The sequence below is a fragment of the Spea bombifrons genome, chromosome 1 (assembly GCF_027358695.1).
Source record: "Spea bombifrons isolate aSpeBom1 chromosome 1, aSpeBom1.2.pri, whole genome shotgun sequence".
Lineage (NCBI taxonomy): Eukaryota > Metazoa > Chordata > Amphibia > Anura > Pelobatidae > Spea > Spea bombifrons.
Window position 1 is genome coordinate 23656025 of NC_071087.1, and position 19275 is coordinate 23675299.

The 19275-nt window shown below is 39.1% G+C and overlaps 1 protein-coding gene across 4 annotated transcripts in view; it reads left to right on the forward strand.

Moving 5' to 3' along the window:
• The first annotated feature begins 367 nt into the window (after nt 1-367).
• Nucleotides 368-19275, forward strand: part of CRACD (capping protein inhibiting regulator of actin dynamics) — a 65481-nt gene continuing 46573 nt past the window's right edge. For 3 of the 4 annotated variants that reach the window (XM_053458601.1, XM_053458624.1, XM_053458616.1), the window contains exon 1: nt 368-535. The gene's annotated coding sequence lies outside the window, so the exon portion shown is untranslated. Of the gene's footprint in view, nt 536-1702; nt 1860-19275 lie in introns of all 4 variants that reach the window. The other variant, XM_053458608.1, reaches the window with a different exon arrangement.

Consider the following 19275-nt stretch of genomic DNA (forward strand, 5'->3'; position numbering starts at 1 on the left):
ACACTACATCTCACACTGCATCTCACACTACATCTCACACCATATCTCACACTACATCTCACACTGCATCTCACACTGCATCTCACACTACATCTCACACTGCATCTCAGCGGGGTCAGTGCAAATTAACCTTTTAATTGCCAAGTCAGAAATGGGAGCATATGGTGCACTTTTACTGAGCAGTAAATCATACCTAGAATTATAGATTGCATCTGCCAAAGATATTCTACTAGAATAACTTTTATTTCCCTGTCGGAATAGACATCACTCATGCATGTAGATGAATTTATTGCCCCAGTCATTATTACCCCCGGGGCAGATGTGGGCTGCGGCTCCTGCCCCTGTAGCCCCGGCTGGCCCGTGTGGTTGGTCGGTAGGCACGGAGGGTGTGTGCTGGAGGCAGGCATGGCTGGATGTGTAGGAGCATGTGACTGATGTTACATGGTGCGGCACTCCGGAGAGGAATGGAGGCGGCTCGATGAGCGGAGCCCGGCAGCCCGGCTCGCAGTGTGCGGAGATCCCTGCATGCAGCACGGTAAGGCTCGCTTTGTTCCCCGCCGTGCTGTCCGGGGCTCGGTCTCCCCGGGTCCCCAAAGTGCTGCTTTGTTGTCTTGTCACCGTTAACCCTTTATGCGCTACCTTATCGTTCTTGTCCGATTATTTATTACTTATTATTATGAATTACAAGCTGGATGGAGCCATTAGCTGCAGCCATTAGCGTTATATTATCGCTTATCTGGGGGTATTTAAGCGGCCGGGTAACCGGGCATCTACCGTGTGCCGTCTGGACAATGGGTTTTGGGATGAATGGAAGACAATCGGCAGAATTAACTCATCTGCTGCCAGCGCCGTCTATCCATACAAACTGTCATCGACCTATCTTGGATTTCGTATTGGACCCCACGGACATCTGTGCACCTGCAAGGGTTAAACCGAGCCCGGGCCGTGGATAGGTTAAATAGAAGGGTTGTGAGATCTACTGGTGTGGGTTAAACGGGGCAGATAGAGGGGCTGCCCCGGGGTGGGGTACATAGTAACGCATCGTGGTGTCTCAGTTGGATGTGATGGACCCGGGCACAAGCTGCCTGTAGTGACTGAGCTTGCTTTGCCCGTCAGACACCGAGCATCTTCTTTCCCTATCCAGCCTGTAGGGCTGGGGCTGTGCATCCTTATGCCAAGTGCCATCTCTTTATTGCATGTGCAAAGAGGTCATTAGTGCATTACTTTTCTCTGATCACATGTATAATCCTTCTTGATATGTATGTATATATACACACACATACATGGATACATATACACCATGCATGTGACATAGGAGAGGAGGCATTGTGTTCCCAGTGCTCAGGTTACTAACAATTCCAATATAACCCTAGTGATATATTGATGTACACCTGCTCTTATTACACACCATAAATCACACACTGTTTTTACACATACTACAGCACTGTGTGTGTCAGTGACCTGAACACATTTATTCCAACACATCTGTTCACAGAGCATCATCAGTTAGGGACCTGGATCAATTCTTTTTGCCTTCAGAATTGTCTCTGCAGATCCATTGATTGATACAAGATTGTAACATTTAACAAAAACCATATACAGTTCTCTAAATAATATGAAATTCACAATGTTACCATGTCTGCATTCCTGCCAAGAGAAAGGTTGGATGAATGGCTATTACATATATCATTGCTGCACACAGAAAACAAAACCAGGGTAATTTAAGTCTGATTTATCGAAAGAGTTAAAAGAAACCCAGTAGCAGCCTCCATGCTTTGTGAAAATTTAATGCCTTCTCAATACAGTTGAGGAATCTGATCTGCTGGTAGGGGTGTAAGAGGGGTGGACACACAGAAAGGGTAAGTGCTGTTTATGGCTGGAAACATCTCTTTACTAATTTTCAATTCATTAACTTATCAGCTAGATCTCTGTGCCCTCTATAAACCGCAATAAATAGAGTGCTGTTTAAATAAACCTTTATCATCCTCCCTACAGAACATGCTCAAGGGCAATCCTCACTGTGCTATAAGCTGCTAGTTATATCATGGAAAGCCATTAGTTTTATAAAGTGAATCCAGAATTATTATTATTATTATTTTATTATTTTTATTATCTTTTATGTTTATTATCTTTTATTTTTATAGCACAGACAGACTAAGACAACCGATACATTATGTAAAGAATCCATAATACACATTTATAAGTGTATCCACCATTTAAAGTATCTCAATCCACTAAGAATTAATTCTGCTAGTGTTTCACGCTACACTAAACACACATTGTGAAACAAAGTGAACCAAGTCATCAAAACTAAGGAAAATACCCTATTCTGTTAATCCAATGAGCATTCTGTTTTGTTAAGAGTTTTATAAAATGGCATATTTTTATTAATAATAGTAGTTAAGGAAACCAAAATGCTTATAACATTTAGGACAAAGCTTTTTTGATACGAAATAGAAACAGTCAACATACAGGGGCATGATGGGAAATATTACTATTATTATTATTAGTTTTAGCAACAACACGTTACACAGTGCTTCTTCCCATACAAGTATTCAATAAAAAAAAAGAATTACAGACTAATTATCTCTAATACCACGTCATATTAAAGTGTAAAATGTGTTATTATATTACAATATAGAGAGAGAGCAAGAGCGAGAGGGCAAGAGAGCGAGAGAGAGATATGGCAATGCGTTTTATTTGGTGTCTTGAAGAAAAGAAAGACAAATCTATTGTTTTATGTAGAAAAACTTTACATGGAATTAAACAGGCTATTGCCCTTAAATCTAGATCAGGTATTTGCATGTTTTATTAGTCCTGCTGACATTTTAGGAAGACACACCTAAACCTTTCTAAAGTGTTATTATTGAGTATTAATGTAACTTCATGAGAGAAGAATACATCATCATATCCTTCTAGATCTATGGACACATTTAGTTTTTACATGTTCCTGACTGACACCTATAAGGTGCTCCCCAAGCCATTGGCGTAAGGAAGGTCCTGCAAGCCTCTGGTTTACGGGGGGCCCTTATCCAAGGGGCCACAATGCAGCGCAGCCCCCCCAGACTCCTCTCCACCCCAGATTGTGCAAACCATTGGGCCGGAGAGCCCTGTTCACTGTCCCCACACACTGAATCTCAGCACTGGATATGGGATAATTTCCCAGAGCTAAGATATAGGCAACATGTGAGGACTACCAATGGTACGAGGGTGGGGGTTGGGCAGTTTAAGTATGTTAGTGTGTGTGTGTGTCTGCGTAAGTATATTACTGTGTACAGGCCCGGACTGGGACAAAAAATAGGCCCGGGCATTTAAGCCTGAGCAGCCCATTTTTATTTATTTATTTATTATTGTTAAAGCCCACCCTTCATGTACCATCTTTGCATTTACTCACTCATTCACACAAATCATTAACACATTCATTAATGCAGTCTCACAAATCATTCAAGCAATTCATCCACACATGAATTCATTCATTGTCATACGCATTCACACAATTCATCCACACATTTATTCATTCATTCTCATATGCATTCACACTACCCCCTCTCCCCATCTTATCTGCCCCTTCTCACTATGTACCCCCTTTTCACTATGTACCCCCTTCCCCACTTCTCAATATGTACCCCCTCTCACTATCCATCCCCTCTGCACTGCACCCCCCTCCCTCACCCTACTTACCTTGTTGCCGGAGCAAGCAGCAACTGCGACCGGGCCCGCGGCAGGGCTGGATTGACTTAGGGGCTGATGAAGCTGCAGCTCCAGGCCCCTACCTTAAAATAGGCCCAGTCAGGACCGGACTGACTGGGCCTATGCGGCCTCTACGGCCGCATTAACGCAGGGCCCCTTAAGCCCGCCGCAACTGCGACCGGGTCTGCCACTCTAAGGGGCCGGGAAGCCCCCACCAGGGCCAGCCTTAGGGGTCTGCGGCCGCACAGGGCTTAAATTAAAACATCAGGGTTTTTTTTACTTTATTTAACATCCTCCATGTTAAATAAAGTTAACAAAAACTTTATTTAACATGGAGGATGTTAAATAAAGTAAAAGAAAAAAAAAACAACAAAAAAATGATGTTTTAATTTAAACCCTGTGCGACCGCACACCCGTAAAGCCGGCCCTGGTGGGGGCTTCCCGGCCCCTTAGGGTGGCGGACCCGGTCGCAGTTGCGGCGGGCTTATGGGGCAGGTGCCCCTTATGCCCTGCGTTAATGTGGCCGTAGAGGCCACATAGGCCCAGTCAGTCCGGTCCTGACTGGGCCTATTTTAAGGTAGGGGCCTGGAGCTGCAGCTCCATCATCGCCTAAGTCAATCCGGCCCTGCCATGGCCCGGCCCACCGGGCAAATGCCCGGTGTGCCCAATGGCCAGTCCGGGCCTGACTGTGTATGTGTGCATGGCTGTGAGTTGGTTGTGAGATGTTAGCATGGGTGTATCTATGTTACTGTGTATGTAAACATGTATGTAAATATGTAAGTATGTTACTGTATCTGTTTAAATATGTTACTGTTTGTGTAAGTGTATGTGTTATGTTATGTTAGTGTGTGTAAGTATGTTAGGATGTTGTTGTTTGTGTAATATATATAGGACGTTACTGTGTGTAAGTATGTTAGTGTGTGTTAGGATGTGTCTAGGGTTTAAGTGGCTGAGATGGCAGCTCTACTTAGTGGATACAACAAATATTGGGGATTCAATCACTTTATATGGCCATATATTACCTAGCCAGACACTATTTCAAAGTGCCCCAATTTTGTTGTGTCCTATCTAATCCTAACACAGCTATATTGCTTACCATGCAGCTGAATCTGTGGGACTCTACATAGTCAACATGTTGTATGAGGGCAGGCAGTACCCACAACATGTCAGGGGATTCTATTGTGATACTGCCCAGGTTAGGGAAGAGATAATAGTTCTGTATCTCCTCTGATTATGTATGATAGCCCCTTATTTCCATGGTTTACAATAATAGTAAGAGCACAAAGGGCATGACATCCCATCCACATTGTGTTATAAAGAACCTACTCAGTATAGATGAAGTGCAGATGATAGCTCCATAACAGTAGATAATTGGAGATGAAGTTCAGACCTACCTAGTGTGGGCTTCAGATATTTCTGTCTCTGAAATGCGGTGTTCCTGGGATAAAGACAAAAGACACAGAACAAAGGGGCTGGTATAAGATAGAAACAGGGAGAATTTTGCAGTGGATGGGACTGAAATGCAGTGCATAATAATAATAATAATAATAAATGTTGAAATTCCGATACTTATAGGTCAAGTATTCCTTCAGCTTATGTGCAAACATATCCCGTGACTATTGTGTAACAAATATAATGTAACCTGTGATACAGCGTTAACAACAGCATACCTCTCAACATCACATCAAGTGTGCTCTGCACTCAACCTTAACATTTCAGACGCGTATAATGTCATTGAACGACTTTCACACAAACATGTACTGGTTTCCCTTTAACAGTGATTTCTTCAGCAAATACAAAGCTTTTTTTTAATATAAGGATAATGTTTCGGAGATAGGATCTGCATATTTACATATTTACAAGAGCTTTCATTTCCATTTCTGAGACATCATGGTTCATTGCAGCTCTCAACACTTTGGGGTTTATTCACTAAAGGGATGGTTGTCAAGATAGTTTGCGTTTCAATGCCTTGATTGCACTATACATTATGAAGGCAACTAACCCTAATTAGCTTGGCTTGCCCTGCATAATGCCCACCCATTAAATTATGCTTTATGCAGGGCCAGCTCTTGTCAGACACACCACAACTCTCCCTTTATATATGCAAACCTCCGGTAATCATCTTTCATATGAATTGGCCATTAATCTAAATTACATCAATGTAGTCAGTGGGAAGGCCAAAAACCAACAGGAGTATAATTCCAAATCATGTATAAGAATCAATGTCTCAGAATTTGCTAATATTATATATATATATATACATAATAATATGTAATATAAAATATATATGGTATATATGGTACATGCATACGGTATATACACACACACATTATATATATACCCACACATTCATGTGTCTCAGAATTTGCTAATATTTGATATATATATATATATATATATATATATATATATATATATATATTATAATATAAAATATATATACGGTACATACATAGGCACACACACACACACATGGTACAATGGGGTGTAGCATACTTTGGCTTTGGATTGTTGTAGTGGCCCCACACCCATATGCAGAAAACAGGTCAAGTTATATGTATGTCTTACACTGTGATCCTACAAATCAAAGGAAAAAGGGGAGATAATCTAACCTGTGTTCAAGAAGGTATAGTGTCAAAGCCAGGAGTTGTATATTTGTCTGACACCTTTTTACGAGCAAGTGCCCCCTGACCCCGCTGTCATTATATAATATATATATGTATATATACTTTCTTCCTCTATTTAAAAAAACAAAACATTTTGTCCATTAAAATAATATGAAATTGATCAGAAATAAAGTGTAGACGTTAATGTCTATTGTAGTCGGCGTACAGAGGCCATTTATCACTCCCATCACTCCTGTGTTTCAATGGCACGTGTTGACCAATCCAAGTTGAAGTTTAAAACTAGCCTGAGCTTCATGTTAGATGACCCCACTGAGGGCAGCTTCCCTGGGTAGGTTGGCCCTATTATAAGCTATTTTAGCCCTGTGTTAAAAATTCAGCCCTACTTGAAGAATCTGGACCAACCCTGGGCTCACAACTTCGTCAGTTTTGACGACAACTAAACAACAAACATCTGGATGACGGCTCTCAGACTTTGTCCTGACAGCAGGGTGCAGGTTTATGATATCATGAAACATAAAGGCTATCGAGTTCACCGGATAAAAATCAAACGTGTGTGTTTACGACAAATGTACACGCGTTTAACGACTGCAGGACCCGCAATACATTAATGAAACAATAACTTGTTGGATGTAAATTATTTACGGAGATTGTGTATTGAAATACATTTATTTATTTTTTTGCTTTGTCTAGTCTGTTGGTTATATAGCTGATATGGTGAAGATTAATTGAATGATTTTCAGTAATTCTGTTTTCCACCACCCTCCATGGCTCTTGACAGATTGTATATAACTTTGTCTGTTTTAACTGTCCAAACACAGAGGTTGTTTCCCTGTGTTGGTATCTGTTGTATTTTCTACTTTTGCTAATAAAAAATAAATAAATAAATAAATTTAAAGAATAGAATTTGTTAGAGCTGGAGTAGAGGGAAAATAGGATTAGAATTGCTTTTATCAGATAATCTCATTTCAATAAATATATATAAGTTTTGGAAAGTTGATGATTGTATTAAACGGTTTTTGAGTCCGTAATCTATTTTAGGTGAATTTGTTTATTTAATTATATTGAATTGTGGAAATAGGAAACCACTAGTCTGCCACAACGGTTAGTGAAATTGGTTTAATCCGCCTGGTTTGGTAAATAAACCCATTTTTCTAACTTGTTTTAAGTGGATTGTAGTGCTTCTATTTGTTGTTTAACAAAGATGTTCAACAAATATACATCAGATTCAAAGTTTAAAATAGGCCCACATCTTGAGGAAAGGCATTCCCCCTGATCCAAAATGTGGCCCTATGAGGCCTGTACTGCAGCTAAAGATTTCTGTAATCATTCATTACTAGGCACAAACAAAATGTCCGCCTGCGTTAAGGCCCAGACTGGGATGTAAAATGGGCTTTAGCCCTTAAGCCCAGTGGCCCATACATCACAGGTGGCTCCTCAATACACCAGAAGGTGGCCTCATGTAACATTGCTTCTTCTGTGATGCGTAGGATTATTGGCACTAGCCCACCAACCATTTGTCCAGTGTACCAGATAGCCAGTCCAGGCCTGGTTGTGTTCATTGGTTTTATAATATATCTGTACTTATAATATAGCTGACAAGTGTTGAAATAATGATGTCAAACTTGTTATGCAACACAGCGTCTGTAGATTGTAAATAGATTGCACAAACAATGTGGTCCCTGAATAAAGTTTGAGGTGGGGCGTTTTTTTATATAAACCACCATAAAGGACGTTGTCAGTGTGACATATTTTACAGACCTATTTATTGAACAGGTAGAATATGTCTTCAGCCAGGTGTCCTTTGCATAGTTTGTCACACCCCGTTAAAGATGTCCCATTAAGCAAACGTATAAACGGTTCGAGGAGCTGCCACAGGATGGGGTGAAGTTCTTCTTGTTAAATGACTCTTCTCATTTCCTGCGCAGAGTATTTTTATTCTAAAACACAGTTTTCGTCATCAGGCGAGGGTGTAGTATTATTTGCAACGGCACCTGTCTCTCTGTGTGGCTAATTTATTTTTCTATTATTTTTAGGGTCGTTTTTTCTTTTCAAGGACTTTGGTTCCACTAGAGGTAGAAAGGATAAAATTGGCAACTGACTTTATGTTGTTTAGATCAAAAATGCCACATAAAACATAATATTCTTATAGAATGAGCATTAATACCTTTAGCCATGTGGTTCTGGGCAGGTATCAAGTGTTATAGAAACAACACTGGGCTTCTATGAGATAGAATGTTGTTACATTATATATAATTATTCTTCCTGTAGTCTTGGCCAGATGCCAAGAAGACAACTAACCTTTACATTAAGCGGCATGCAATAGAACATATATTGCTGACAATGTGTTTCAGAAAACACATTTAATCAGCCAGAGTTGCATCTCTGCTTCCCATTTTGGAATCCGTGCCATATTGTTGATGCAGATAAAGGGAGGAAAGAATCCCCACTTTTATCTTATACAGTATTTAATTTATCTGAATGTTGTATATAAACTTTTGGAAATATTTGTTCTCGCATCCATACACAACTTTTTTTTCCTGCACCCAAAGGATTTTTAAATAAATCATTCCCAACAAAGGGAAAGGCCAAAAGAAACCTATTTGAGGAAATCCCACTTAATAATCAGTAAACACCCTACCATTCAATGGTTTGGGGTCACTTAGCTGTTTTCATAGAAAACAAGGACATTTCTAGCTGTCACATAATGGCAAAAGGATTTTCTAATGATAAATTAGCTTTTTAAACTTAGATTAGCGAACACAACGTGCCATTGGAACACAGGAGTGATGGGAGTGATAGAGGGCCTCTGTACGCCTAATAAAAATCAGCCGTTTCCAGTTACAATAGTCATTTCGATCCAGTTAAAACATGTAAGGATTTAACCTTCATGCCACCCTGTGCTATTATTATGAAACCTCATAGCAAAGTGTGGCCACACACCTTGTGCTAATATTATAATTGTCCTACTACACACCATATGGATTTACTTTTATAAATATCGTGTGGCAATAAGTAAAGCTTTAATGTACATTGTGATTAGAATTAATACCCTGTTGCCCCATAAAGGATATGCTGTTTGTTTTTTTATGTTTTTATTTGCAAAATCTACCTGTTGTTTCTGATGGTGATTTTTCTAAGTGCATTTACCTATGGTGGTCAATTTGCCCTTGTGGCTTTTTTTTCTCAAATAACAAAAAATCTATTAAAATATCATTTTGGAGCTGGAATGTTCTCAGTGTTTGGCATCCTCACTGCCCTAAAGAGAGCCTGGTCTGTTTATGGCTTTGTGTTTTTAGATGGTGGCATTTGTTTTCAATCATGGACGGCTTAAAGAGCGTTAAAGCTTTTATTAACCTGATTAAGGCAGGAATGTATAGTTGTGATATGGGCACTGATGACAATCTCGAAGAAAACATAACGTGGAGGTTATTAGATGATAAGCAAATTAGCCTTTATCACGTAGGATTGAGTGCTCCCTCTGTGTGATGACCCACTAACCTCCAAGCCAGCGCTTTATCAAACATAAACATGTAGCAATCATTAAAAGTCAGTTTAATCATTCAAGAACCCAAAGAGGGGAAACAACACATAACATTAATAACACTTCTTTTGCCAATAACAAATTCCTTCATATCCCTTGAAGAGGGACAATTTGCAGTGCTCTTCGAGTATTAAAAAACTCTTTTGCCCTTTGAAACTGTGACGTCACGGTTCAGATAATTACTGTGACAACACAATGTATAATTTGACTTTCTTTACAGTAGACCAGTGTCTACTATCTATCCATCGGGGAAAACAATTACCTTATTTCAAGTGCACTTACCTGAATAAAGATACAAAGAACTGCGTAAAACCTCTATTTTATGAGATATCATAAAAAAAAAAATGTGCCAAATAACACTGGCCAGTCATGTCGTTTATTTTTATTACTGCTGGAACATAGAATCTTTGCTGTGAAATATCATACTTGATTTCTGCTGAAAAATAAACGTGAATATATGGAGGATCTTAAAAATAATAATGCATTAGCTATAACATATCAACATTCCTTTTTAAAGTTATTTCCATATTTGGTTACTCTAAGCCATCCCTCGTTTCTTAATGGATAGAATTATAATCAACACCTTCCACCCCGAGTACCTGTACAACATGAGTGAGCAGCAAGAACTTTTGCGGTCCCTTGAAATAATGTTGAAGAGAATGGAGGAACACTAGTAGCCCTTACCTATTTTTAGTAGCCTCCATAGCAAGAGGTCTAAACCAAGCACAGGTCCTGCATCTGAATCCCAGGTTCAATTGCATCGTGTTGTATATGGGAACCAATTCATGTTATTGTGGGTTGCCTTGACATACCAATATTATAGGAACAATAGTTCCTATGTATTTTGTTTTACATGACTGCTCTTTTATGTTCATTCCAACAATCTTCATCTGCTTCCCATGCTCTTTTTAATTATTCTATGCAAAATACTCTGCAGATTCACAGTGTGATGGTACATTAACTCATTAGTACAGAAAGTATGTATGAGGAGCACACGTGAACCGGGGGCTGTGCTTCCTATCGGGTGACATAGCAGCAGACATAGGTAAATAAACTATGTTTAGTTAACTGAAAATAGGAAACAGGGTCAAGTTCATTTGTTGTTTCCCACCATGACCTACCTATGGACATTCTGCCCTTGTGCGGGGGCTGGTTGTAGGTGGGTGGTGTCCTTGGGGTTGCCCTGGTCGTACACTGCTGTGCTGGGTACACGAGCATGTAATAACCAACATATGAAGATATGAAGATAATTTACCCCAAGTGGACCTCCTAAATGGGGACCAATGTTACTTAATGTTATTTAATGTCATTTAGAGGTTATTCTGGATGAAAATTTGTTGTCATTGGTTGCCATTGTGTTTTTAATAAAAGAACATAGCCCTGGTTAACTTTACTAATGCCCCCGCATAGTTATTTGCAAAACGGGGCGAGTGTCTTGGGTTTCCCCCTGTCATGGGCATTACAGCTTCTATACAATATTGGAAAGAGAAAGCAATGACTGCTGACATTTTTTTTGGGGTGAATTAAATAAATATTTCATGTGTACATTTTGCATTCATGACTAGCTGTGGATAAAAGCATTAACATTGATATTAAAGGTTATTTACAATAAAAAAAGAATTTAGGATTGTATCTAGTATCAGTGGATTTCTCAGTACAAAGACAGAAGAGAGCAGAGAAGCGGCAGTTCTGTACACAATGAAACAGGAAGAAATTGGCCGATAATATGAGCATATGAATTCCACCCACGCTTCCTAACAGCTCGAAATCAATTTCTCCATGATTCGTGCACAAAATAGAGTTACATTTTGCTATGTTTTTATTTGCATGTGGGGTTGCTTACATTCTGCGTATTAATGATGTCCTGTGGAGGAGAGTTTAACTTGTTCGTGTAATCTTCCTGTCAATAATTGATTTGGTACCATCCACCATTTTATGACATATTATCTGAAAGTAATGATGCCATATGTGCTGGTCTTATGCACATGCCAGCATCTCATCTAATATCTTCTGTCAAAGGGAGATTGTATGTGATGGCAAAGAGAGGAGCTCGTTTCGGATGTCGCACGTTGGTGACTGGCACATATAAAGCGCTGCCCTTCTGTAAGTAGAATGTATGACAATAATTGACACAATTTGGACATTTATTTAGAGTCACCAGGATGTGACACCATCTAGCTATAAACTTATAGGAAGTCTCATGTACTCTAGAACTAATGGAGCAACCGGAAAAATCTTGTGTCTCGAGTTTCTGATAGAGGGTTTCGTAGCTCTCTGGTCCGGTACCTGGCAAGTGTTGGGAACCAGCATTAAATAGAACACAGAAACTAGACCTTTAGTTCACATAGCTCTGGACATTTTGTCTCAAAATTGAGACTAAAACTGTGTTGAAATTCTTAAAAAAATGTGTTAATTGAGTATACTGAAAAGTCTTCAGAAAACTGTGGGCAGTCCCAGGGACTATATTCTAAAGTGTTTTAGGTGTCGAGCCATCACCAAGATCTACTACTCTTCACGGGAGAACCTGGGAGAGCAGGGACCATTCACAATGCTCCATGTCAGCTAGAAACTCAGAATTCCCAGCCCAAGATAATAGGGGCGATAGATAGCAGGTGACATTATCCGTGTGAACTAACTGGTCAAATTGTCTCAACATGGGCCCCACTAACAGGTGGCGTTGGTAAAGCTTAAATGTCACACTTGGAGACACCAGGTGAGCTGGGCTAACGGCACCTCCAGTCTTGATTGCTCCAGGTTAACCCAAAGTTTCCGGCCTCCTGAGCAAACCCGATCAAAGATTCTCATTAGGACCACTGTATCATATGCATGGAAGATCCAAGCCCCCTCTTGTCTCTGTCTTGTCAGGGCCATTTTTCCAATGTTATTCCAAACATTCATAAAGCTATTCGCAAAGAATTAAGTAAAATATTCAGGGAAGACAGCTAAGCAGGTATGACACTCCAGGCAAGATATTCATTTTAATTATGTTTATCCTCTCAAGAGGCTTCTTAAAACAATTTCAGCACAGACTTCTCTCTATAATGTTTATTTATTAAAATTAGTAATAAAGATATTTTAGATTTTGGGAGTAGAGGTTATTAGTTTACCTTTCATATTTCATTTTAGAATGATATATAACTTTACAGTGCCTACAAGCCACGTCTTTCTCTTTTAATCTACCAAACTGACAGTAGATTCATATTATTTCCATGATATGATTTATATTATGTGTCCATGGCAACTATCAATACTGCAGGAAAGATGATATCTGTATATAATATATGTTGCCTATTAAGTGCTTGGTAGAACGCAAAACGTGTAGGGCAAATGGAGAAAGGGTTAACCCCCATTTTCCTACCCCCGTCTTCTGTTTTTTTTATTTGTGATATTTAATAAAATTCTATTCTTTTTTTAGTTGGGAGGGATGCTTTCTTCTTTCATCATCAATGTACATCACACATTGAATGAGTTATTAATATGGATCAAAATGACCCTTATGGAGAATGTGCTGGATTTTTCTTCATGTCAGAATACTGAGAATATATTAAATTACTGGGTAATCTTGATTAATGTTAGAGTCTTTATTAAACTTTTTTCCTTCAAGATATATTTTTGTTTATGATGCTCACTGGCCAAAAGTTGTAAGAAATAATGATAATAGTTGTAAATCAGTTCATATACATTGAGCTCTAACATAGAATTGTAAAAAAAAAAAAAAAAAAAAAAGCCAGAGGGACACAGTCTCTTCACAAAATATATCTCCTGGTTTCTCCCCCTCAATGCATTCCACCAAAGAGCCCTCATCAGTTGTTAGGCCTGGAGGATAACCTTGTGGTATTTGGTTATGGAACCCAATGGCAAGGTCCAAAAAGAGGTTCAGGTAATCTAAAACGTCAAAACAGAAGGAGTAGACAAGCCGTAGTCAGGAACAGACCCGGGGTCGAGGCGGGCAGCAGGTAGCAAGGTCAAAAGGATAGCCGAGGTCTGGTAACTAGGAAGCCGTATGGAAGGACCAGGGATCGGGAGCGGGAGCATAAACAGGAGTAATAATGCTGGGGTATCTTCTGCACAAAGGCTCAAGATAACCTAGCACTGAAGGCATGGTGCAGAGGGTTTTTAAACTTCCTGGTATCCGAGGTATGCCTCTGTTGGCAGAGAAATGGAAGGAGGAGCAGCAGTATGCAGAATTCCATAGGGTATAGCAATACCTGGAAATTTGATTCTTGCTTCTGCCATATTGGATGGTGGAACGCATGCACCTGCCATATTCGCTGCTGTACCGCACGCGTGTGCTGTTCCAGGGAACTTGGGATCGTCGGTGACCAGCGTGGAGGAAGTCAGGGATGAGAGGAGACCCACGTGGGATCTGGGAGCACCAGGTAGGACCCGGTTAAGGGTGTTGCGGACATCAGGGTCCACTGTACATTGAGATGCCATTACTATTGTTATCGTTCAGAGTCCATTTTTTACTTTTGAACAAAACACAAGTGCATCAGTCTTTGCAAGTACATTTCAGATAATTAAACAATTTCTCTCTAGTTTTATCTAGTAACCCTATTTTGTTGAATTATTATTATTATTGTTATTCAGCAGTAATTAAACTCACCATTTATTTTTTGGTAATATTTGTATTCCAATTGGGTTTCTCATTGTATAATCTATGCATTTTCGATCATGCAAGTATGCAGAAATAAGTTACTACAATTAATTTTGTGTAAACTGCCTAAATAACAGAATAGAAATAGTACTGCATAAACAGGCATTAAACTGTAATGGAGTTAATGAAGATCAGACCAGTGCTGGCTTTTGTCTGTCATGGAAAAAAATAAGGTGCTGACAGAGGAGAAATGCAAGAGAAAAGCCAATGATGATGGCCATCCTGATCTATACACGTGTCTTTTAGACTATTTATTGATTCGGTTTCCAAATGAGTTTTTAAAAACAACAATGAACCTAAATGAATGGGAAGAGATTCCATAGTGGAGTATCTCTTTTTTGTCTAGTGGTGAATGTTTAATGGAAACAGGCACAGCACATGATATCATGCTCTAGGAAGAGTCCAAACTCAGGGCAGTCTTGATTTTTTTTTTCAGCATAATGGCATCCCAGACAATATGTGATTTGTCCATGACGCATAATGCACACAGTGTATCTAAAGTATTCCCTTTTGACCTACTGTGGAGGGTGCAAAATCCATATTATTATGCAGTGTTCTGTTTAGCAAAGGTCCATCTTAGAGATGGTGGTCCAAGAAGGTCTACATAATACTTTGATGCCATTCTCTATATGGTGTATAATGTATAATGATTGCTATACACAGTGGTCTTTTGCAGCTTATAGATTTGTTATTTCTCATAGCAATATTTGGCTCCCATGTATCGTAAAGTTGTGTGTCACAAAGTACTGATGTTTTTAGGATTTTTGAAGATTAAGAGATGCCGTTATATTTTGGGATGTTGTTTGAAACTTATTTAAAACCTCCTGGGGTTACCTTCAGTAAGCATGTCTTAATGTATACAACTTCTTGCCGGAAATATAGTATTTCCGTGTGTATAATGTGCTTAGTAATGTACATTTTAGGAAATATGTTATTATGGCACAAAAAATACAAAACAAAACAAAAAATCTTTGAAATGCATGATGACACCATAAGTTGGATGCCAGGGCTCATCATGGTTTCAACACCATTATTCAGAACATTTTCTTGATATAGTAGATGCACTTAGCAGAGAAAGACCATTAAATCTTCCTTTATGTACGTATGGACCCAAAATAAGAGTTTTAAAAGTGCATATGAAACACACCAAGCTTGCTATGTATATTTCCACATTATCTTATACCCTTATATAATGCTGCTGAGTCTGACCATGTTCTGCGTGTTATCTGTTGCCACACATGGAATTTATATGAAATAATAAGTCAATGGCCAACTTAAAATAACACAAAATAAAATAAAAATAAAATCCCTCTACACTTTTTTCCGGTTAATCCTTGACATCTCAATGCAGAATCCCACATAAAGTGTATGGTATACACTCTATACTATGTATTTAAATTGTTAAATTATTTACGGATTATCACAGTTTAGCGAATACAACATGTTGCTTAGTAGTTTCCTTGAAAATAGATAATGCCGTGATTGATCATTTCTCATATGGCCCCATGTGGATTGTGGCTATAGAATCTGCTGATCCTATTGCTTCTCGGCCCTGCCTCAGCAGCTGATGATGTTTATGTGCACCAACTGGGAATGGTGACAGGCAGCTAGTTTTGGTAGTTGATGTCATTCAGTTTAGTTTGAAATCTTCAAGGACTCTTGTTTCTATATATAATTAGCAGAAGGCTGGTGTTGGAAACTAACACAAGCTTTTTAATTATTGTGTCAAATTCTGTGCCACTATAATAACAGTGTGTATCAAGGAGAGGGGGGGTACAAATGACCTCGTAGTTTATTATTTTTCTCCAGATTATATTTTACATTTTTAAATTCATTTTTACATCTAGCTTTTTATAAAGTTATAAAGTTGAGTACTAACATTACTTTCTTGATATCTTAGATAATGAAAAGGTGTTACAAAAATGGTTAAGCTAGATGTCCTAAATGAAGATTGATTGTCCCTATACTATCCCAGACATTAACTTTTTAAAGCCAAGAACCTATTAATTTACATTGTCATTTCTAATTAGTGTTTAATAATGCACCATGCTGTGCGATGTTAAGATAATCACAACAATCCCTCTGTTTCGCTAGCATTTCTTCTGTTTTGCAATGTTCTAGATACCTGTGTTATGCTGTGTGGTGTTCCAGTGGCTCTGGGATGTTTTTAGATTGTTGTCATATGTTCTTCTCAAAATGCCAATGTAGATTCCCATGGTCTTAATATTCTTACAATGTCCAACCACTTAGTGTTTTTTTTCCTTACCAGTATTTATAAAAAAAAAATAAACAGGATGGTATTGGTGTGTTACATACGTATAGCTGATGGGGTGTTGAAAATGTTGATGGTTAATAGTTCTGGATATCCATGTTTGGTTGCTCGCAAGCTCTCATGTTTCTTAGTTGTACAATACCGTTCCTCTTGAAAACATGTTTCTTTGCCAGGCTGATAATGAAACAAGTTATCACATTACCAATTTATTATTCAAGTGCCGCAATAGGAATGTATTTTTAGAAGGTAACCTCCTTTATCCTACAATGCAGAGCAAAACACAGGTACAAGTGCAAGAGTAAAATAATTTAGACATACAGTACACTTACACTTTATTTTTATCAGTGTAAGAATGTGGAAGTTCCAAGTAGTGCGAATGGTTGTGTAGCCAGAGGCATTATGCAACCTTACAGATCTCTGATCAGACCTCATCTAGAGTATTACCGGTATGTACAGTTCCGGAGACTCTGGATGTTCCAAAGATGCAACCCACCTGTTAAGAGGTGGGTTACTAATATTGTGAATGGGTTGCAGAAAAAAAATATTTTATTAATAAAATATTATTATAAATTATCTCAATATGTCTAACTTGGAGGAGAAACGACACAGAGGAGATGTGATGGAAACATTCTGATGCATAAAAGTATTTACCAAAATACATGGGTATATATCAAGAGAGGAGAAATGTAAGGACAGCATATTGTTGTCTAAAACTATATAGTCCTAGTAATGAAAGGAAATAAAGGAGTTCTGTGCTATCTCAGCCCCCCCAATAGCCTGCCTGTGCAAACTCTGCCCCCTTAACAACCTGCTAGTGCCATCCCTGCCACCTAAATCCTGAATAGCCTGTCTTTGCCCACATCTTCCCCTAAACACCCTGCCTGTGCCACCTCTGCCTCTTGTTAGACATCCCCTTAAAACCATGGGCATTAATATGGAACCTCCTCTAAAGCTGTTACAGCCTCCATTCTTCTGGAAAGGTTTTCTGCAAGTTTTTGGATTGTGACAATTCAGCCAAAAGAGCACTTGTGAGCTGATGGTGGGCAAGAAAGCTGAGTTTAAAGTCAGTGTTCCAATTCATCCCAATGGAGTTAAGGTCAGGGCTCAGTGCAGGTCACTCAAGTTCCACCAAATCCCATTAAACTGTGTCTTTATGGACCTTGCTTTGTGCACTGGGGCACAGTCATGCAGGAATATGAAAGGGCCTTCCCCAATCTGTCCCCACAAAGCTGGAAGCATACAACTGTCTAAAATATTTTTCTGCGCTGTAGCACTATGTCAACTGCCAAACCCAGGTTTGTCTATCAAACTTTGTTTATCACCACACAGAGCATGTGTCCACTGCTCCAGAGTCCAGAGGCGGCGGGCTTAACACTACTCCAGACGATGCTTGGTATTGTGCATAGCGATCTTCGGCTTTTGTGCAGCTGCTCAGTCATGGAAACCCATTTCATGAAGCTCCCGACATGTTTGTGCTGATGTTACTTCCTGAGACAGTTTGGCGAGTGATGCACTTCACCACTCAGCAGCCCCACTCTGTGAGTGTGAGTGGTCTACTGCTTTGTGGCTGAGCTATTGTTACTCCAAGATGCTTCCACATCTTGTCAAAGGTAGCATCTTATGACAATGCCATATTTAATGTCACTGAGCTCTTTATTCTACTGCCAATGTCTATGGAGATGGCTGCCTATGTGCTTGATTTTATACACTTGTTTGCAATGGGTGTGGGTGAATAAACTCAATAATCATGGTGGCTTTGTACTTTTTGCCATATGGTGCACTTTTAATCATCTGGTTGGTAATCATGTGGGAGAAAACAATATATCTCAAATTAATGGAAGAATGTGATGGGAATGTTGATAATTGTAATGAAATATGAGCGAATAAGATGAATGAGGATGAGGTGAGTTGTTCCTATTTGGAACACTGTTAACATGGTTCATTGATCCTAGCAGTAAAGCTCTGTCATTGTTTCCTTGTAATCAAAGGATCCAGCCGATGTGAAATAAGTTGTTCTCGGGAAATAAAAGATAACTATTTTAAGACATAAATACAAACCCACCTACGATAATAATAGCCCTGTAATTTGGGGTTCTACCTTCAGGTGGAATAAATGCCCTATTCCGTTTCTCTAGGCATTACTTTTGCATTCATTTCTCTGTAGTCGGATGTTTTGTTAAACGCTAATAGCAGCTTTCTATAAATGCCCTAAGCTATTAAAAACAGAACAAGCCGGCCGCTTTAAGTTGTTTCTGCCTTTAGCAGCCCTTGAAGGTTCTGCTTGTGTTAAGCGAATGCACTGTTCTTGGTATGGCTTTCTACATCTTAATGTTTTAGTCTTTCAGATGCAGATCTCGGTTAATGCTGTTGCCTACTGAGATAATTACATTTGTAACTGAATAATTTATATTGGATTATTTATAACAAATCTACAGAGTCTTATCGTCCAATTGCTGTACCCGTGTCAACACAATGGGACATTTTTATT